The sequence below is a fragment of the Pelophylax lessonae genome (genome assembly GCF_965119305.1).
Source record: "Pelophylax lessonae genome assembly, chromosome: 6".
Taxonomy (NCBI): domain Eukaryota; kingdom Metazoa; phylum Chordata; class Amphibia; order Anura; family Ranidae; genus Pelophylax; species Pelophylax lessonae.
In genome coordinates, this window is record NC_138773.1 from 206,042,829 (window position 1) to 206,065,493 (window position 22,665).

Here is a 22,665-nt window from a genome sequence, read left to right on the forward strand (position 1 = left end):
TGCTTTGCTGGTGACACTGTTGGGGATTTATTCAAAATTGAAGGCATAATGAACCAGCATTGCTACCACAGCATCTTGCAGCGGCATGCTATTCCATCCGGTTTGCGTTTAGTTGGACCATCATTTATTTTTCAACAGGACAATGACCCCAAACACACCTCCAGGCTGTGTAAGGGCTATTTGACCAAGAAGGAGAGTGATGGTGTCCTGCGCCAGATGACCTGGCCTCCACAGTCACCGGACCTGAACCCAATCGAGATTGGTTTGGGGTGAGCTGGACCGCAGAGTGAAGGCAAAGGGGCCAACAAGTGCTAAGCATCTCTGGGAACTCCTTCAAGACTGTTGGAAGACCATTTCAGGTGACTATCTCTTAAAGTGTGATTCTACAATTTTCATAGTCATGAAAATAAAGAAAACTCTTTGAATGAGAAGGTGTGTCCAAACTTTTGGTCTGTACTGTATATATATATATATATATATATATATATATATATATATATATATATATATATATATATTTTTTTTTAGGATATTGTTTTAAGGTATATGTATTAGCTATAAATTACCATCTGATGCTTGGGTAATGACCACCTATGATTGTGGAAATTATATGGAGGATTTGTTGTTCTCTAATTGGTTGCGGCTTTAAATTCCGGAGTTACGGGCTGTATAGTCACTTCCCCCTATGACTATACGGCAACCGGAACAAGCCGTGGGTGACAAGCGGACATCTCCGATCGGTATCCCACCAGCATGGAGAGAGTGAGATGATCTAGGAGTGTCTGTATGCACCCCCTTACCATTCTTATTGGCGTTTTAACATGATAAGTTTGTAAGTGCAATCATCTTAAATGGTATCACACTAGTGGAGATTGTTTCTTTGCATATACTACATCGGGTGTGTGTGAGTGGAGGAGGAAGTGGCAGCAGATCCAGGGGATATCCTATGTGATTTAAACATGTGTACTAAGTTGCCATATCCATGAGAGTGGGAGGAAGTGGCGGCAGATCCAGTGGATTTCCTAGGGGATGTAAACACGTGTATTTGCCTTGTCCATGAGAATGGGTAGGCATTGATTTCTGGTGCGTTGCCATTTCACTTGGAGTGACCTGCATACTGGTGGAGGATTGTGAGGTGTTTCCTCAACTATACACTGGGATACCTTTACCTCTGGTTTTGGAGTGTATTACATCTACTATATATATATATATATATATATATATATATATATATATATATACTCACTCATCTTACAGTCTGTTTTTTCATGGCATCAATATGTGATGGACTTTGTAATTTTTTCAATTTTTTCCATAATTATGCTTTGCGGATGCATTTGAATTTTAATGTGCCATTTGTGACCATGTCTTGTTTGCGCTACTGATTTCTTAGTTTGTTCTATTAGGACAAGTTGGTGTGTTTTATAATTTTTCTAGAATTCTAGTTCAATGACCTTGAGTTTTACTTTATATGACAGCCAGCAATTACCTATTCTTCAAGCTACGTTATGGTCTGGAAACTCTCACATTTCAGGTGCAAGAAAATGATAGCATGGATCATGGCAGGAAGTCTTTAAATAGTCACAGGCAGAGTCATGGTAGGCACAAGGCAGACAAAGGAACAGGAATGAGAAAAATGACTAATTACCAGAGTAGCAAGAAGCAGTAAAAATGTTTCTTTGATAGTTTATACGAATTTAGATTTCTGCTGTTTTATTTATAAAAGCGTACCTAACACTCTGATACTCACGATCATCAATTTATTGCAGATTCAAACAAAAACCAATTATGTAGCAAGACTAAAGAGAAGCCACAACACAACTTCACTTCATATACAGGTGGTCCCCGGGTTACAAACATCCGACTTACAAACGACTCCTACCTACAAACCAATGGAAACAACAGGAAGTGAGAGGAAACCTACCTCTAGGAAGGGAAAATCCACTCCTGTAAGAGTTAATAATAGGAAAAAGGTCTCCACTGAAGCTTTATCACCAATCCTTGTTTCCACAACAAGCCAACGTTTTCAAAATCCAATTGTCAAAGGGACAAGAAATGATGTAAAATCCTCTGAACAGGGACACAGACAGCAAAACAAATGTTACAGGAGTGCTAACCCTTCCCTATGCTATCCAAAATATGTAAAAATTATTTTTTGGGCTGGGGCTACACTTAAAAAATGTATCTGTTCCGACTTACAAACAATGTGTTAATTTAGAAAAAAGGGGGGGAAGGTACTTGGCGCTGCCAATGAATAAATGTAAATGTTTGTGTCACGGACCCTACTTCCCCCCACCCTTCTTTTCCTCTCTTCTGCACCCCCAGTACTTTGCTATCTTCCCCAGCATGGGATTCTTCTCTCCCCCCTGGCTACTCACTCCATTGCCTGCCCCCCCCCCTTGTGCTGTCCTCCTCCCCTCCCCAGCCAGGAGCCTGGAAGTCTGCTTCTCCGCCTTCATGCTCACTGTGGACAATGAACACATTCCTTGTGTGGGCTCCAGTAGAGGGGGGTGGGGCTGGTTGCTGGGGCAACTGGACACCAGGCTGGGAGTGGCCTGGCCACCTGCTGGGACACAAGTCCTAAGATATTATAGCTGAGTGAGAGTCTCTCCTGTGTGTAGTTCATCTCTGCTGTTTGGAAGAGTGTGTGTCTCTGAGCTGCGGCCAGAGAACACAGAATCCCCTATTGGTTCCTGCGGGCCTCTTCAAACCTACCTGACAACCTGGATTTTGGATTTACCCTGTCCCTTCCTACAACCTGGATTTTGGATTTACCCTGTCCCTTCCTACAACCTGGATTTTGGATTCATCCTGTCCCTTCCTACAACCTGGATTTTGGATTCATCCTGTACCTGCCTGCTGGTGAGTGGATTAACACTGGGCCTACCAGAACTCTGCCTGGTCTTTGTCACCTCATTGTTTGCCCTGCTCTGTGTGTGGCCCAATCCCTCGCTGGCCAGGACTTTGCCCATTCTATTGGGAGCCCCCTGTTACGGACTAACCCTGTTATCTGGAACTCTGTCCTACCCACGTTGGGTCTGACCCTGGGCACCTTTGTTTGGCCCCTTTCTTTGTGAACATACCCGCTACCAATCAATAAAAGGCTTTGTTGGCACTCCTGCTCTCCGTGTGCATTCTGTCTTACCTACACTTCCGTCACAGTTTGGATGTGTGTAAAACTCCAATAAGGGTAGTGAATACAAGTAATAGGGTACTGCTATCATCTGTATTATCATCTGTTTATTCCATTGTTATTTTTCACGCACATATTTAGTTGTGCATTTTTTTCACTTTATGTGATTTTTTTCTCAGCACTGGCACTTTTTCTTAATTTTGTTACTTCTGGGTACACTTTTAACCCCTTCTCCTTTTTATTATAAAGGAACACCATTAACTTATTTAGTGCACTTAGCCACTTTTATTTGCCATTGCACTTCCCACTGTTGCACTTTATTTATAATCACGTGATATTCGTTTCATTCTATGCTATTTTAAACGTATTCAATACATTTGTGGATGGTTTTACTATGTATTGATTGCACGTTTTTCTTGTATTTCTTTGGATATCATTGAATATTGTCCTCTCCTTCACTATAAAGGAGCACTATCAATCTAATTATTGCACTTAGTCACTTTTACTTACCATTGCACCTTTCCACTGTTGCACTATTTTTATCACGAGACACTCGTTGCATTTTATATCATTTCAACTGTACTTTTATATATGGTCTTAATATTCATTGACTGTATGTTTTCTTGTATTTATTTGTATATTTTGATTATTGCCATCAGCACCCTATTACTTGTATTCAGTACCCTTATTGGAGTTTTACACACATCCAAACATTTACATTTATTCATTGGCAGTGCCAAGTACCTTCCCCCCCTTTTTTCTATTTCCTTATTAGTATATTACCCCTTTCAGAGGTATATACTTCTATTTGAAGGTAGGCAGCCACCCTCCCCACTTACCATCAGCGCGGATTTCACACACTTTCTAATGTGTTAATTTACTATGTATTCTTTTTGGAGTCCTGGACACTCATTGCATTAGGTAATCTTGACCTCTGCATTTAGTGTGTTACACAATCCTGACCTCTGTGTTCTGTTCATAACACACTCCTGACCTCTGGACTCTGTGCATTATGTTTTTTGACCCCTGCACTCTGTGCTTTATGCACTCCTAACTCTTGTGCTCTATGCATTATGCACTCCTAACCCTTGTATCTGTGCTTTATGCACACCTGAACCCTTTGCTCTGTGTGTTTATGCATTCTTGACCCTGTACTCTGTGTGTTGCTCACTCACTTCTGACCCCTGCACTCTATATGCATTACACACTCCTGACCCCTGTACTCTGTGCATTATGCACACCTGCCCCTGCACTAAGTGTGCTATACAGTATACACCTGATCCTTTCACTCTGTCAGTTACCCTATTCTGACCCCTGCATTCTATGCATTACTTATTCCTGACTTCTAAACTCAGTGCACCATGCCATCCTTACCCCTGCATGCTGAGTGTTACCAATTTCTGGCCTCTGTGCTGTGTCTGTCACGTTGTATTGACCTCTGCACTTTGCGTGCATTACACACTCCTGACCCCTGCAATCTGTGCATTTTGAACACCTGTTCCCTGCACTATATGTGCTATGTACATCTGACCCTTGCACTCTGAGTTACCCAATTCAGAACCTTGAACTCTGTGAGTTACCCAATTTGGACCCTGTAACGCTCCTGCGTTTCTTATATGGTGTGGATTTTCAGCTGCAGAAATAGTTCCACGTCATGTAAGAGATATGCTGAGATACCATTCCCAACCTCAATGACTCATCATGTGTGGAAGGTCTTATTTCAGCCAGTAAATACACACAATTAGCAAGCTGGTTCCTAGAGTGACTTTATATATGTGGTAACACAATGATGAAGGTTGAGGGATAGGTTGAGTGGAGGTGGTAGGTGATAGACACTTGAAGGTGAGACAGTAGCAGATGGATGCAGGAAGGTTTAGCAATGTTGTATGATAGCAGATGATAGAATAGCAGGTGGACATACAAAAGAGATCAACCCAGTGCAGAAAAGTAGCAGTAGTCTCAAGAGCTAGCAATCTAGTTTATGCAGATGTGATAAACAGTCTCTACTATGCAGAGCTAGATAGTGTAAGCTTAGTATAAGTTTATAGAGAATTCCCCTGCGGGGTACTTAGCACTATTAGCGATACAGCCGAAGAGTGGTTCAGGAGAGGCGGATGATCCAGTAGCGGGATACAGGGATCAGCGCAGCGAGGTTCCGTCAGCGAAGTAAGCTTGCAAGCATGGAAGCTTCAAGCAAGGTTAGCATCCAGATAAGGGTGTTTGAACGAACACATGTGAGTGAGAACCGACGCCTTAAATAGCCATCTAGTCCGGCGCTGAGTGATGACAGCTCCAGTCTTAAAGGTGTATGCGCACCTTTCCAAAAGTAAATGGTAGGGCGCATACACTTGTGGAAAGTGTAATTTAGGGTACCAAAGGTACCGGAACATTACAATACCCCCCCCTTAAGGCCTGCTCCTGAAGGCCTCTGGAGCTGGTTTGTCTGGGTATCTCGCATGAAAATTGCGGATTAATCTAGGGGCATGTATGTCAGAGGTGTTTAGCCAGGTGTCGTCTTGGGGCCCATAGTTCTTCCATCTAACCAAGTACTGAAGTCTTCTTCTGTAGATACGAGAATCCAGAATCTCTTTTATCTCGTATTCTTCTCCACCTTCAACTTGTACAGGAGGGGGAGGTGGAATATTAGGCCTTATTCCTTGGTCCGGAACATGGGGTTTTAGTAGCGACACATGGAAAATGGGATGGATTTTTAGGTCCATTGGCAATGTAAGCTGCACTGCAGCTTTTCCAATAAGTTTCTTGATTGGGAAAGGTCCCAAGAACAGAGGTCCAAGCTTTTTGCTAGGGATCTTCAGTCTCAAGTTTTTTGTTGAGAGCCAAACGAGGTCCCCGATAGTATACTGTGGAGAAGGTCTTCTACGAAGATCATAGTACTTCTTTTGTTGACTGTGAGCGTGTGCAATGGTAGTATTTAGTAAACCCAGAGAATCCTTTATTTGGGAAAGATAGTCTGAGGCTACTGGGTTATTTGAAGGAAGGATGCGTGGAGGGAGAATAGAGGGATGGAACCCATAGTTCAAGTAGAACGGACTCTGCTTGGTTGTACTGTGAGTTGCGTTGTTGTAGGCAAATTCTGCCAGGGGGAGAAGATCCAACCAATCATCCTGTTGGTAAGAAGTGTAACAACGTAAATACTGCTCGATGCATTGGTTGACTCTTTCAGTCTGTCCGTTGGTCTGCGGATGGTAAGGAGAAGTGAGCTTCCACTCAATCCGTAGTATGTGACATAGTTCTTGCCAGAATTTAGAAATAAATTGGGATCCACGGTCAGACAAAAGAGTTTTTGGGATACCATGTAATCTGAAGACATGTTTCATCAGGAGTTCTGCCGTTTGTTTGGACGAAGGTAGTCTGCGAATAGCAATGAAATGTGCCATCTTTGTCAGATGGTCCACTGACACCAAGATGGTATTAAATCCTTTGGAAGGAGGCAATTCTACGATGAAGTCCAATGACAGAACCTCCCATGGAGTTTGGGGTATTGGTAGACTGCATAGTAGACCGGATGGTCTCGTAGTGTCAATTTTGGACCTGGCACAGACATTGCATGAAGAGACGAATTTTTGTATAGATGTTTTCATGTCAGGCCACCAGAATTGCCGAGAAATCAAATTGAAAATCTTTGTCATACCCATATGTCCTGCCATAGGCACATCATGCGATAATTCCAAGATCTTGGTGCGTAGGGTAGGTGGTATGTAAAGTTTGTCGTTGTAGTAGAGGAAGCCTTCTGCATCGGTATTTAGTTGTGGTGGGGGTGATTCCAACCTTATACCATGCAGAACCTCTTCCTTCAAGGAACGGACAACTCCAATAATGCGTTTGTGAGGTATTATAGGAACGGAAGGAATTTCAAAGTAGTTTTCTTCAGTTAGTCGTGATAGTGCATCCGCCTTTTTGTTCTTATCTGCAGGTGTGTAGGTCACTAGGAAGTTAAACCTTAGAAAGAATAGTGACCATCGTACCTGTCGATGCGAGAGAGTTTTGCTAGTCTGAAGATATTGGAGGTTTTTATGGTCCGTGTATATAATTATTGGTAATTGGGTGCCTTCGAGTAAATGTTGCCAATTCTCCAGAGCCAATTTTATAGCAAGCAGTTCCTTCTCACCCACGGGGTAATTTATCTCGGGACTGCTCAGGGATTTAGAAAAAAAGGCGACTGGATGAAGTGGTGAAGTGGGGGTAGGTCGTTGGGAGAGTATTGCTCCTACTGCCAGGTTTGACGCATCTACCTCCAGAATGTATTGGAGGGATGGGTCTGGATGGCGTAATATGGGAGCGGAAGTAAACCTTGTCTTTAACAAGTGGAAAGCCTTATTTGCTTCTTCTGACCATTTAAATGGTATTTTTATGCTAGTGAGCTGTGTGAGGGGTCTCACAATAGCAGAAAAGTTTTTTATGAACTTCCTGTAGAAATTTGAAAATCCCAGGAATTGCTGTAGCGCCTTGCGTGTAGTTGGTGTAGGCCAATCCTGAATGCAGGATATTTTACTCATGTCCATCTCGATTCCTGTTTTGGATATGATGTAGCCTAGAAAGAGTACCTCATCTTTATGGAACAAGCATTTCTTCAGCTTCACATAAAGATTATGTGCAAGCAATCTCGATAATACAAGTCTTACATGTCTTATGTGTTCAGACAGGGTCCGTGAATATATAAGTATATCGTCCAGATATACCACAACACAGACATCTAGTAAGTCTTTAAAAATATCGTTTATAAATCGTTGGAAAACTGCAGGGGCATTGCATAGGCCGAATGGCATCACAAGATATTCGAACAATCCGTATCTAGTTCTGAACGCAGTCTTCCACTCGTGTCCATCACGGATTCGAATGAGATTGTATGCTCCTTTCAGGTCTAATTTTGAAAAATAGGTAGCTCCACGCACCTGCTCAATGAGCTCAGGGATAAGCGGTAGAGGATAGCGATCTTTTATTGTGATAGCATTCAATTTCCTGTAGTCGATGATAGGTCTGAGACTTGAATCTTTATTGCGAACAAAAAAGAGTCCTGCTGCTGTGGAAGAAGTGGAAGGTCTAATAAAACCTTTTTCCAAGTTCTCATCCAAATAGGTTTTGAGATGGGCAAGTTCATCCTGTGAAAGAGGATAAACATGACCGAACGGCAATTTGCTATTTGGGAGTAGATCAATGCTACAATCATAGTCTCGATGAGGAGGTAATGCTTGAGCATTTTTCTCAAGAAAAACCTCAGAAAGATCCTGATAACATAGTGGTGCAATCTCATCTGTCACCACAGACAGAATCTTCCCGGAAAACGGGAGGTTACACGTTTCCTCGCAATAACAAGAAGGGAAGGTCAAGGACCGTTTCTTCCAATCTATGGTTGGTTGGTGTGTGTGCAACCAGGGAAGTCCCAACACAATGGGAAAGTGGGGTGATGGTATTAAATCGAAGGTAGAAGTCTCCCTATGAGACTCGTTAATAGTGACTAGAAGTGCTTGTGTCTGATCGGTGATCGGACCAGAGGATAACGGAACACCGGTAATAAGACTTACTGAGACAGGTTTGAGTTTAGAAATAATAGGAATTTTATTTAAAGCAGCAAAACATATATCCATATAATTTCCACAAGATCCTGTGTCAATCATGGCCTTAGTAGTAATCCTGTTCTGGTCCCACTGTAATGTCAAAAAAACAGAAATGTAGGGGTTAGTGAATGAAGTTGTCAATCCTCCTAGAGAGACATGTGAACACTCACCCTTCTTTTTGTTGACTAGGGGACAGACGTTTATCTTGTGATCCGGGGATGCACAGTACAAGCAGAGATTTTCATTTCGTCTTTTGGCTTTTTCCATAGTTGATAGCGGTGGGCGTATGGTTCCTACCTCCATAGGAACGGCCAGACTGCGAGAGGAAACGGATAATGGCATTCCCATCTTTTCAGCCTTTCTTTCTCGTAGTCTTCTATCTATGGTAATACTGAGTTGTATTAATGCATCCAGGGTTTTTGGCAGATCCGCTCGGGCGAGCTCGTCCTTAACGGCTTCTGATAGGCCAAGCCTAAATTGGGTTTTCAGAGATGCATCATTCCATTCTGAATCAAGGGTCCATCTCTTGAACTCTGTGACAAAGTCTTCCACAGGCCTCCTTCCTTGTTTCAAGGATCTTAACTGAAGATCAGCAGTACTCTGCCTATTGGGGTCATCATATAGGCTAGTGAGCTCTGCCAGGAACAAGGCATAGGAGTTGAGAAGCTGGTCGTTTTTCTCAAAAAGAGAATCTGCCCAGGCTCGAGGATCGCTTGATAGGTAAGAAATAATAGTACAAACCTTAATGTGATCAGTAAGGTAGGTACGAGGTTTTAGCAAAAAAAGTAACTCACATGCGTTTTTAAATTCGCGAAATTTTTTGCGATCGCCTGTAAATACCAAAGGGGGATTTATCTTGGGTTCAGGGGACTGAGCAGAGGTAAGTTGTGTCAGTCTAATTACCTGCTGCGACAGAGCCTGATTGTCTTCTTTTAATTCAGCAAGTGCGTGTATTAACGCAGATACTTGCTGTTTTAATTGTGTCACCTGAGTGGTTATTTCTGCTGAATCCATTTTTGGGTTCGTTCAATCTGTAACGCTCCTGCGTTTCTTATATGGTGTGGATTTTCAGCTGCAGAAATAGTTCCACGTCAGTAGTCATGTAAGAGATATGCTGAGATACCATTCCCAACCTCAATGACTCATCATGTGTGGAAGGTCTTATTTCAGCCAGTAAATACACACAATTAGCAAGCTGGTTCCTAGAGTGACTTTATATATGTGGTAACACAATGATGAAGGTTGAGGGATAGGTTGAGTGGAGGTGGTAGGTGATAGACACTTGAAGGTGAGACAGTAGCAGATGGATGCAGGAAGGTTTAGCAATGTTGTATGATAGCAGATGATAGAATAGCAGGTGGACATACAAAAGAGATCAACCCAGTGCAGAAAAGTAGCAGTAGTCTCAAGAGCTAGCAATCTAGTTTATGCAGATGTGATAAACAGTCTCTACTATGCAGAGCTAGATAGTGTAAGCTTAGTATAGGTTTATAGAGAATTCCCCTGCGGGGTACTTAGCACTATTAGCGATACAGCCGAAGGGTGGTTCAGGAGAGGCGGATGATCCAGTAGCGGGATACAGGGATCAGCGCAGCGAGGTTCCGTCAGCGAAGTAAGCTTGCAAGCATGGAAGCTTCAAGCAAGGTTAGCATCCAGATAAGGGTGTTTGAATGAACACATGTGAGTGAGAACCGACGCCTTAAATAGCCATCTAGTCCGGCGCTGAGTGATGACAGCTCCAGTCTTAAAGGTGTATGCGCACCTTTCCAAAAGTAAATGGTAGGGCGCATACACTTGTGGAAAGTGTAATTTAGGGTACCAAAGGTACCGGAACATTACAGACCCCTGCACTCTGAGTTATCCAATTTTGATCCCTGCACTCTGTGCCTTACTTACTCCTGACCCCCTGCACTATATGCATTCTTGAAATTTTTCTCAACAGTAAATCACAGGCAGATTTATTTGATATCTGCTTACATAAATTTGTTTAAGCACAGTCAAAAATGTTAAGCTCTGATGAAGGGAGAGTATGTTTGACCCCCCCAAAATGCATTGGTTTATTCTGCTTTGAATTAATTTGATCATTAAAGTATCTTGGATTCTTGGATGTTTGTTTGAGCTCTCATTGGAATATATGTGTGTTACTTACTCCTGCCCGCTTCACTGCTGAGCCCTGAACTCTGTGCAATACTTACTGCTTACCTCTGCACTTTGTGTGTTACACATTTCACAACCTCTGCACTCTGTGTATTATTCCTTATCTCTGCACTCTGTAAATAAAGAATTAAAAAACAAAATCCCTCCCTTACATTCTCATGTCTTTGCACCATAGGGAAGAGTGCAACTACCCGCAGTTTCATATTTAGTGGTTTGTACTTCTGCCTGCACAGTGGCAGCACTGGAGTCATTGGTTAGAAACTCCACCATGACACTACCTGCATGGAGTTTGCATGTCCTCTCTGTGCATTTGTGGGTTTTCTTCCACACTCCAAAGACATGCTCATGGGTTAAATGGATTCAACTTAAATAGACCCTAGTAAATGATTGTAGGTACCTTTTAGATTGTAAGGTCCTTTAGAGCAGGGACTGATGTCAGTGTACAACAAATGTAAAGCACTGCATAAATTGTTAGTTTTATATAAACTTCACCTGTACCTTCTTCACCTAGGTAGATTATAGAGTTTTCCAAAACCAGACAAAGTAAGGGTGGATTTACTATAAAATTGGTTTAGAAACACAGGTTTTAACCACTTCCCGCCCGCCCTATTACAAATTGACGGCGGGAATGTGGTTGAGTTATCCTGACCGGACGTCATATGATGGCGGCCAGGATAACAAGCTGCTGCGCGCTCCTGAGAGCGCGCACCGCAGCGATCGGGCATGTAATGTGTCCCTCGGACACAGCGCATACCCGATCAGGGTAAACAGCCAATAAAATTGTCTGTTTACCACGTGATCGGCTGTGTCCAATCACAGCCGGTCACAATAACATTGCAGGAGCCGGCGGTTAAGGTGACAGGCTGCTGCGCGCTCCCGAGAGCGCGCACCGCAGCGATCGGGCATGCAATGTGTCCCTTGGACACAGCGCATACCCGATCAGGGTAAACAGCCAATAAAATTGGCTGTTTACCACGTGATCGGCTGTGTCCAATCACAGCCGGTCACAACAATAACAATGGAAAGCTGATAGTACTGATCTAAGCTGTTCTCCTCACACACACCGATCGTGTGAGGAGAATAGCAGAGATCAGTGATCAGTGAGTACATTTACTGTCTAATTGTGTAAAAAGTGCACTACACAGCCCCCCCCCCCCCAATAAAGAGGACCTGTCACCAGTGTCACTCACAGCCCATCTGGATCTGTCAGAACATCTGGATCTGTGGATCTGTCATCACATCTGGAACATCTAACAACTCGCCAGTACCCATCAGTACCACCAGTACCCGCCAGTACCCACCAGTACCCACCAGTACCCGCCAGTACCGCCAATACCGCCAGTACCCACCAGTACCGCCAATACCCACCAGTACCGCCAATACCCACCAGTACTGTCAGTACCGCCAGGACCCATCAGTACCAATCAGTACCGCCAGTACCAATCAGTACCGCCAGTATGGCCAAAAGGTTTTTCACAGCACAGGAGGCATTTGAAATGATAGCCGAGTCAGGTGATGAGAGCGCCGGGGAGCTTGCATCATCCGATACTGGAGCCAGTGGAGGATAGTGGATCGGACCTTGAATCCGAGGAGGAAACAGTCCGTCCTCCTAAAAGGATAAGGAGAGTAAGCCCAGAACACTTTCCGTCAACTAGCAGCACCAACACCGCCGCAGCTAGACCCCAAGAAGAGGAGCCCAGTACCAGCACTGGAATAACTAGTGCAACCCGAAGAAGCCGGGCCCAAACCCACCTTTCCGATGCCCTGGCAAACCCCGTATGGTTGCCTGCCAGCTCAGGAACAGCGATAAACCCCCCTTTCACCGCACAGCCAGGTGTGCAGCCCAACACTTCAAATTTTTCGCTATTGGATTATTTTTATTTGTTTTTTCCCCAAGACTTGCTGGAGTACATTGTGGACCAAACCAACCTTTACGCAGGTCAATTTATTGCCTCCAACCCCGATTCTTCCTATGCCCGCCCGTTCAATTGGCGCCGTCTTACAGTGGACGAATTCAAAATATTTTTGGGACTTACACTCAACATGGGGCTTTCTAAGAAAAATGAAGTCCATGCCTACTGGTCCAGCCACCCCATCCACCACATGCCTCTTTTTTCCGCTGTCATGTCCAGATCAAGGTATGACATGATCATGCGCTTCCTCCATTTTAGTGACAATTCACAGTGCCCTCCCCGAGATCATCCCAACCACGACAAATTATATAAATTGCGCCCCCTAATAAATTATTTTTTACAAAAATTTGCTGAAGTGTATGTCCCAGACAAAAACATCTGTGTGGATGAATCCCTGATCCATTATACTGGCCGGCTGCACTTCAAGCAATATATCCCAAATAAGAGAGCCAGGTATGGGGTGAAGATGAACAAATTATGCGAGAGAGCCACTGGGTATGTCTACGCCTTTCGTGTCTATGAAGGCAAAGACTCCCAGCTCCAGCCCCCCGAATGCCCAACATACATCGGAACCAGTGGGAAAATTGTCTGGGACCTGGCATACCCCCTGTTCAAAAAAGGATACCATCTTTATGTGGATAATTATTACACCAGTCTTCCCCTTTTTTGTCACCTATACCTGGAAAAAACCCTGGCCTGTGGTACCAGCAGAAAAAATCGGAAGGGATTCCCACAACCTTTGGTCCAAAAAAACCTTCAACCGGGGTAAACCGCATTTATGAGGAATGAGGAAGTGTTGGCCATGAAGTGCCATGAAGAAGGATGTCTACATCTTGTCCACCATCCACAATGACACAGTGGTAGAGATTCCCCGAAGACGTGGCCCCATTACAAAGCCTGAATGCGTCCACGAATACAATTTGTTCATGGGGGGGGGGGGGTGGATTTAAATGACCAGATGCTGCAGCCCTATTTATCAACCAGAAGGTCCCGTTACTGGTACAAAAAAGTTGCATTTTACCTATTTCATATGGCCATGTACAATTCCTTTGTCTGCCATCAAAAAACACCCGGAAACCCACACCTCCACTACCTCAAGTACATTGAAGAAATCATCACTGCCCTAATATACCAACAAGGACCGGCCCCAGCAAGCATTCGCTCGGATAGTGTGAGTAGACTTCACGAGCTACATTTTCCCTATAGTGTTCCCCCCACAGAATCAGGAAGAAGGCGCCAAAAGAGATGTCGTGTGTGCAGCAGTAATGGAATTCGAAGAGACACAAGTTATCATTGTCCTGATTGTCCCTCCCAACCTGGCCTATGCATTGGAGATTGCTTCAAAATCTACCATACAGCCATAAGATTTTAGATCCCCTTAATTTTAAGGCTGCCATTTCCCTTTTTGAAATACCCGTCCAGATCACCATGCTACCATGTTTCTACATTACCAGACTCTGGCCTGTTTACCGACGATGCATTTGCCTGCCGCTTTGAAAACCAAGTTTCTGAAATCCATGTGTACCGACCTCAGCCTGTTTACCGACGATGCCTTTGCCTGCCGATTTAAACCAAGTTTCTGACTTCCAAGTGTACCGACCCGGCCTGCTAATCAACCACGCTTTTTGCCTGCCACTTGGACTGATCTTTTGCCCTTCTACTTCAGTAGACAGGGGTCTCACATATATGTGAGGGGCTTCAGAAGAGAGTTAGGAGTATGGAAAAAACGTTTTTGGTTTTCTGTGTTGCCATAACAGGGTCTGGAGTCCGGAGGCTTCAAAGCGATTTGGGTGGGAGAAGCCTCTACTCCTGTCCCCATTCTTTCCTGACAGAGGCCTAAGCGTGATGTTCCTTCCTGCTGCCTGGATCAATATTTTGTGGGTTGAACATATAGCTGCATATAATGACCCAGGACTTTATAGACCACATCTCTGCCTGCTACCTGGACCAATGCTTGGCTGTGCTGACACTATCCCTGCTTGCTGCCTGTAATGACTATGGACAGTATCCCTGCTTGCTGCCTGTAATGACTATGCACAGTACTGCTGCCTGCTGCCTGTAATGACTATGGACAGTATTTCTGCCTGCTGCCTGTCCAATTGCTTTTGCTGTCACGGACCACATCCCTGCCTAATACCTGGATGCTCTCCTCTGTGAACCACTACTAAAACCACAGGTAATCTTTTATTTACCCTTTGCTCAGCAGAATATATTTTGGGGTGTAATTGGTATGTACATGCTATGTGTTAAAAATATGAAGGGCCTTCAAAAATGTAATAGGTTGTCAGGAAATTAGATGTAAAATGCATGCTCCTAGAACGTCTGAAGGTGTCTACTTGGATGTTGGGTCTCGGTTTATGGCCAGGCGGTGTAAAAGTCCAACACATATGGTATCGCCATACTCAGGAAGAGTGGCAGAATGTTTTTTGGGGTGTCATTTTTGCTATGTACATGCTATGTGTTAGAAATATCCTATAAATTGACAACTTTGTGTAAAAAAAATAGGTTTTCATTTTTTTCCCACATTTTCCAAAAACTTGTGGAAAAAAATGACATGTTCAAAAGACTCACAATGCCTCATAGAATATACGTTGGAGTGTTTTCTTTCCAAAATGGGGTCATTTTGTGGGCAATTTCATTGTCTTGGTGCTCCAGGGCCTTCAAAAGTGTGATAGGTAGTCAGAACATTATGTGTGTAATTTATGCTCCTAGAATGCCTGGCGTGCTACTTGGATGTTGAGTTTCGTTATGTGGCCAGGCTGTGTAAAAGTCTCACATATGTGGTATCGCCATACTCAGGAGGAGTGGCAGAATGTATTTTGAGGTGTCATTTTTGCTATGTACATGCTATGTGTTGGAAATATCTTATAAATGGACAACTTTGTGTAAAAAAAATGCGTTTTCATTTTTTTTCCACATTTTCTGAAAGATTCTGGAAAAAAATGACATGTTCAAAAGACTCATTATGCCTCATAGATTATACGTTGGGGTGTTTGCTTTCCAAAATGGGGTCATTTAGTGGGCTTTTTCAATGTGCTGGTGCTCCAGGGCCTTCAAAAGTGTAATAGGTGGTTGAGAAATGAAAAGTGTATTTTATGCTTCTGAGAACGCCTGGAGGTGCTACTTCAATGTTGGACTTCTGTATGTGGCCTGGCTGTAAAAAAGTCTCACACATGTGGTATCGCCATACTCAGGAGGAGTGGCAGAATGTATTTTGAGGTGTCATTTTTGCTATGTACATGCTATGTGTTGGAAATATCTTATAAATGGACAACTTTTTGTAAAAAAAAATGCGTTTTCACTTTTTTTCCACATTTTCCAAAAGATTCTGGAAAAAAATGACATGTTCAAAAGACTCATTATGCCTCATGGATTATACTTTGGGGTGTTTGCTTTCCAAAATGGGGTCATTTAGTGGGCTTTTTCAATGTGCTGGTGCTCCAGGGCCTTCAAAAGTGTAATAGGTGGTTGAGAAATGAAAAGTGTATTTTATGCTCCGAGAACGCCTGGAGGTGCTACTTCAATGCTGGACCTCTGTATGTGGCCTGGCTGTAAAAAAGTCTCACACATGTGGTATCGCCATACTCAAGAGGAGTGGCAGAATGTATTTTGAGGTGTCATTTTTGTTATGTACATGCTATGTGTTAAAAATATCCTATAAATTGACAACTTTGTGTAAAAAAAAATAGGTTTTCATTTTTTTCCCACATTTTCCAAAAACTGGTGGAAAAAAATGACATGTTCAAAAGACTCACAATGCCTCATAGAATATACGTTGGAGTGTTTTCTTTCCAAAATGGGGTCATTTTGTGGGCAATTCTATTGTCCTGGCCAGTCAGGGCCTTCAAAAGTGTGATATGTAGTCAGAAAGTTATAAGTGTATTTATGCTCCTAGAACGCTTGAAGGAGCTCCCTGGACGTTGGGTCTCTGTATGTGGCCAGGCTGTGTAAAAGTCTCACACATGTGGTATTGCCATACTCAGGAGGAGTGGCAGAATGTATTTTGGGGTGTCATTTTTGCTGTGTACATGCTAGGTATTAGAAATAGTTTATAAATTGACAACTTTGTGGGAAAAAAAAGAAAAAACTATTTTTTTCTTCATTTTCCCAAGAATTGTGGGAAAAAATTAAAACTTCAAAAAACTCACCATGCCTCTTACTAAATACGTTGGACTGTCTACTTTCCAAAAAGGGGTCATTTGGGGGGTATTTGTACTGTTCTGACATTTTAGGGCCTCAAGAAAGGAGATAGGCCGTTAGTACATCAGGTGTGATCAATTTTCAGGAATTGGTACCAAAGCTTCTAGACCAGTGGTTCTTAACCTTGTTGTAGGTACTGAACCCCACCAGCTTCATATGCGCATTCACCGAACCCTTCTTAATTGGAAAAATAAAATATGATTTTATGAGTCTAGTCTCGGGAGGGGCACTGCCAGAAAAGTGTTGTTTACAGAACTGAATTAAACGTATCATACAAAGTAAAATGTACAGAGGTCAGTAGTATGTAGGGCAGCGTACAGAGGTCAGTAGGCTTTAGGGCAGTGTACAGAGGTCAGTAGGCTATGGGGCAGAGTACAGAGGTCAGTAGGCTGTAAGGCAGCGTACAGAGGTCAGTAGGCTGTAGGGCAGCGTACAGAGGTCAGTAGGCTGTAGGGCAGCGTACAGAGGTCAGTAGGCTGTAGGGCAGTGTGAAGTAGTGAGTAGTTTGTAGGGCAGTGTGCAGTGGTCAGTAGTTTGTAGGGTAGTGTACAGTGCTCAGTAGTTTGTAGGGTAGTGTACAGTGCTCAGTAGTTTGTAGGGCAGTGTAACGAGGTCAGTAGCATGTAGGGCAGTGTATAGGGGTCAGTAGTTTTTAGGGCGGTGTAGAAAGGTCAGTAGGATGTAGGGCAATGTACAGAGGTCAGTAGCATGTAGGGCAGTGTATACGGGTCAGTTGATTGTAGGGAAGGATAGAGTGGTCAGTAGGCTGTAGGACGGTGTACAGAGAATAGGGCAGAGGACAGGAGTTGACAGGACAGAGGATAGGACAGTGTACAGGGATCAGTAAAGCCACACACCAGGGGGCTTGGAGGGCACACACCAGGGGAGGGTCAGGAGGGCACACACTGGGGGGGGGGTCAGGAGGGCACACACCGGGGGGTTATGAGGGCACACACCAGGGAATTGGAAGGGCATACACTGGGGGGAGGGTCAGGAGCACACACACTGTGGGGAGGGTAGTGAGGGCACACACCAGTGGAGAGTCAGGAGGCCACACACTGGGTGTCAGGAGGGCACACATCAGTGGTTGGGAGGGCACACACTGGGGGAGCCAGGAGGGCACACACTGGGGGGGGGAGTTGGGAAGGCATACCATGGGGTATCAGGAGGGCACACACTATGGGCATACCATGGGGTGTCAGGAGGGCACACTGGGGTGGGGTTGGGAGGGCATACCATGGGGTGTCAGGGGGGCACACACTTGGGGGGGTTGGGAGGGCATACCATGGGGTGTCAGGAGGGCACACACTGGGGTGGGGGTTGGGAGGGCATACCATGGGGTGTCAGGAGGGCACACACTGGGGGGAGGTGTTGGGAGGGCATACCATGGGGTATCAGGAGGGCACACACTGGGGGGTTGGGAGGACATACCATGGGGTGTCAAGAGGGAACACACTGGGGGGAGGTGTTGGGAGGGCATACCATGGGGTGTCAGGGGGGCACACACGGGGGGGGTTGGGGGGGCATACCATGGGGTGTCAGGAGGACACACACTGGGGGGGAGGTGTTGGGAGGGCATACCATGGGGTATCAGGAGGGCACACACCTGGGGGCATTCACAATGCTTATTGAGCTAAATGAAAAGGACATGCATTTCCATTTGTCAGCTAACAGCACCTCTATGCTAAGCTGCAGTAACTCAGCAGACTTAGCATAGAGGTGCTTGCAAACTAATCCACCATGTACAGCTAGCTGAGCCTACCTCCAGGAACATTCACTCGGCTCTCTCTGCTCAGCTGCTCACACTTCCCTCTTCCAGGCGGGCGCGATCTCCTTGGTCAGGTACATCCCCATCCTGCCCACTCAAGCAGCAAGCAGCCTGCAGGAGATAGGCTGGAAACCTGCTGGGGGAGGTACAGGGGGCAGAGCGTCAAGTATCTATGTGTAATGGCTGAGTCGTCCCGACCGCAGCTCTGATTTCCCAGGGGGGGGGGGATTGAACCCAGGTTAAGAACCACTGTTCTAGACTCAATAACTTTCACACAGACTAAATAATATACACTAATATGGGTTATTTTTACTAGAGATAAGTAGCAGTATACATTTTGGCCAAAATGTATGAAGAAAAATTAATTTTTTGCAAAAATTTTTAATAGAAACTAAAAAAAAGTGTTTTTTTTTCAAAATTTTTGCTCTTTTTCTACTTATATCACAAAAAATAAAAAACCCAGTTGTGATCAAATACCACCAAAAAAAAGCTCTATTTGTGTGAAAAAAATGATAAAAATTTTGTTTGGTTACAGTGTAGCATGACTGAGCAATTGTCATTCAAAGTGTGAGAGCGCTGAAAGCTGAAAATTGGTCTGGGCGGGAAGGTGTTTAACTGCCCTGTATTAAAGTGGTTAAGAAACAGAAGGTAAGAATTATACATGCAGAGGGGAAGGTGGCTTTCTAGAAAACAAGGGGGAACACGGTGAGCAGCTAAGGATATTCTGGAGGCACAAGCAAAACACAGGAACACATAAAAGCATTAAAGGGGTAGCCAAAAAATCTGAGAAAAATTAGCAGTGTTAGGGGCTGCAGATAAGGAAAGAAGAGGTGCAATAAACAGAAATAAGCTGACAGAATAAGATACAAGATGAAGGCCAAAATAAAGACATTAACTCAAAGGTAGGGCATATGCTGTACAAGGAAATACCTGGGAAAACAAAGCCAAGGTGACACAATGTAACATTAAGAAACACAGTGGAAATGCCTCAGCAGGAGTAGAGCTAGAATAATAGTAAGGACAGTGAGCTAATTTAAAGCGGTTGTTAAGTTAGTGATTTCAATTATTGGCAGCCCCTCCGTAATAACAAGATATACTGTGCAGTGTCTTTGTTGCTTAAATCGTACAGCTAAATACCTTCTTTACATTGCCAGTGTGTGGTCACGTGACCGCCTGCCGCTCTCCTTATCCAATCTGAGGACTGAGTTTCCCTTCTGATGTCAGCTAGGAGGTCACGTGACCACACACCGACGATGTGAAAGAAGGTATTTAGCTGCATGATTTTAAAAAAACATACACCCCACAGTGGGCTCCCAGTAATTGTAATCACTAACTTTACAAACACATGTAATAGCGGCTGGAGGGGAGGGGAGGGGAGAGGTGAAGCGGGGAGGAGATACTCATACACTAGGAAATGACAGGTAGGTGGGGGGAGGGGGGGCGGGGGTAGAGGGGGAGATGGGAGAGACTCTGAACACAGTGGGATGAGGAAGGGACATAAACTGACCATGGTATCATGGATCAGCAGCCATGATTACCATGGCTAGCACACACAGGGGGAAAAAGGAACAGGCAGGATCAACCAGGTATTTTACAGCATAGAAAGGGACAAATAACACTGCACAAGCACTATACTGATTAGCATGCTTTAAAGGAACAAGATATTTTTTTATTTTATATTTAGAGCGCCGGTTCACACTACCGCGACGCTACTTCCCGGGGCAACCTCCGAGATCGCGGTGCGAGCAGCGCGCCGCGACCTTGGAGCGACCGCCACGGACTTCATAACATTGAAGTCTATGGCGGTCGCCTCCTGGTCGCCCCAAAGAAGCTCCGGACCCTTTTTCTAAGTCGGAGCGGCTTGTGTCGCTCCTATTAGAACGGGTCCGCAGCTTCCCTATGGGAGGCGACCTGCGGCGACCTGTGAGGCGACCAGGACGCCTCACAGGTCGCCTTAGTGTGAACGGGGGCTTAGGGTCACAACTGCTTTATATTTAGATTACATTTTATAGAAACAATCAACATTTTGAACTTGGGACTTTTGAGGCACAACAACCAAGATAAATATATGTGTAAGGCTTCTTTCACACGGCCGCTCCGTGTGAAAGGTCCGCTGCGGGACTTTTTTTTTTTTTCCACAGAGCGGATGACATTTCTGTCATCCGCTCCGTGTGCCCGCATATCATCCCATCCGTTTGCGGATGATATGCGGACATAATGTAAGTATATGGCACTGCGGATGTCAGCGGATGACACCGCTGACATCCGATTTTCCTTCCTTTCCGTTTTTTACACGGAAGAAAAAATAGGGTTCTGTTCCATTTGAAAAAACGGAACAGAACCGAAAGGAGGAAAATCGGATGTCAGCGGATGGTATTCCGCTGACATCCGCAGTGCCATTCACTTACATTATGTCCGCAAATCATCCGCAAAAAAATAGGATGATTTGCGGACACACGGCGCGGCCGTGTGAAAGGACCCTTAAAGTTTTCAATTTTATTACAAAAGCAGTTTAAAACTCAATGGCTGACATATTTTATCAGCACTCTTGCTTATCTAGGAATATACTGTATATACTCTATCTACTCTAGTATCCACATAAACTACAAAGATGTCAGACTTTGACTAAGTTTAAGGATGATCATTGTATTTTATGCGGATACAAAATTAGATTATATACTGTATATGTCTAGCTATGTCAGATTGTTGGTACAATACGTCAGCCATTAAGTTTTAATTTTTTATTCTTTTTAAACAGTTTTTGTAAAAAAATTGAAAACGTTTACATATTTATTTATTTCTGCTGTCATGTCTCAAAAAACCCCAAGCTGAAAATGTTGATTGTTTCTATATAGAAAAGTGATAATGGCATGTAGAATTCTAAAAATATATTTTATAATTGCAGATTAAAGTGTATTATATTAAAATGGTCCAAAAGCATAAACTTTTTGTTACCTCAATTCATTCCTTGCATTAAAGTAAAAAATGTTTGGGTAGTCGTATGCCCCCTCTCTCTGCCCCCCCCCCCTCTTCAATCACTTAAGTCCTAACTCAATCCTGTGCCCATCTATACCAGCTTTCTCCTCTCAACTCCCGATATCATCGCTGATGGCTCCCGCTGCTGTCCTTCAAATCCTGTGATGCGGGAGTGGGGGGATTGGGCCAAGCCCTGCTGTCTGTGTCTATTGAGCGCATCGCATCCCAGGTGTGAGCCCGCAGGTGTGCCCCCATAGCAAGTGGATTTCTATGGGGGCACTCCACTCGGCAGGGGGTAGGAGCCAGAAAAGGAGGTTCAGGGCCACAGAAAGTAATTATAAACCTGTTTGTTTGTTTTTTTTTATGAATTTACAATCATTGTAATCTAGGTACCCTACACATATCTAGGTGTAATCCTACACATTTGATTTAATTTATCTGGGGGGTCCTGTAAATCCTATTTCTCCAAATCCACACAGGCGAAACAGTTTAACTGGTTGCCAACCACACGCCTTGTATTTACTGGGGCAGTGTGGCTCTCCCAGGCAAACCGACGTAGGGCTACGTCGGTTGTGCGCCAGGAAGCCGATGCATGGGTCAGGCGATTCCAATTGCCGCCTGACACCTGCGTTTGTTCCCCGCTGAGAGAGAAGGATGGGCAGCTTTTGTAAACGCCGCTGACCATTCTTCTCCCTGGAATGATCAAAAGTGTCAAAAATGTCAGTCTGGGGTCCGATCTGTCCGCCACAATGTCGCAGTTCGCAAAAAATCGCAGATCGCCGGCTTAACAAAAGAAAAAACAATAAAAATGACAAATCTTTCCCGTGGTTAGTAGACGCAATAACTTTTGTGTAAACCAATCAAAATACGCTTATTGCAATTTTTTTTACCAAAAATATGTAGCAGAAAACAAATTGGCCTAAAATGTTAAAAAAAATGTTA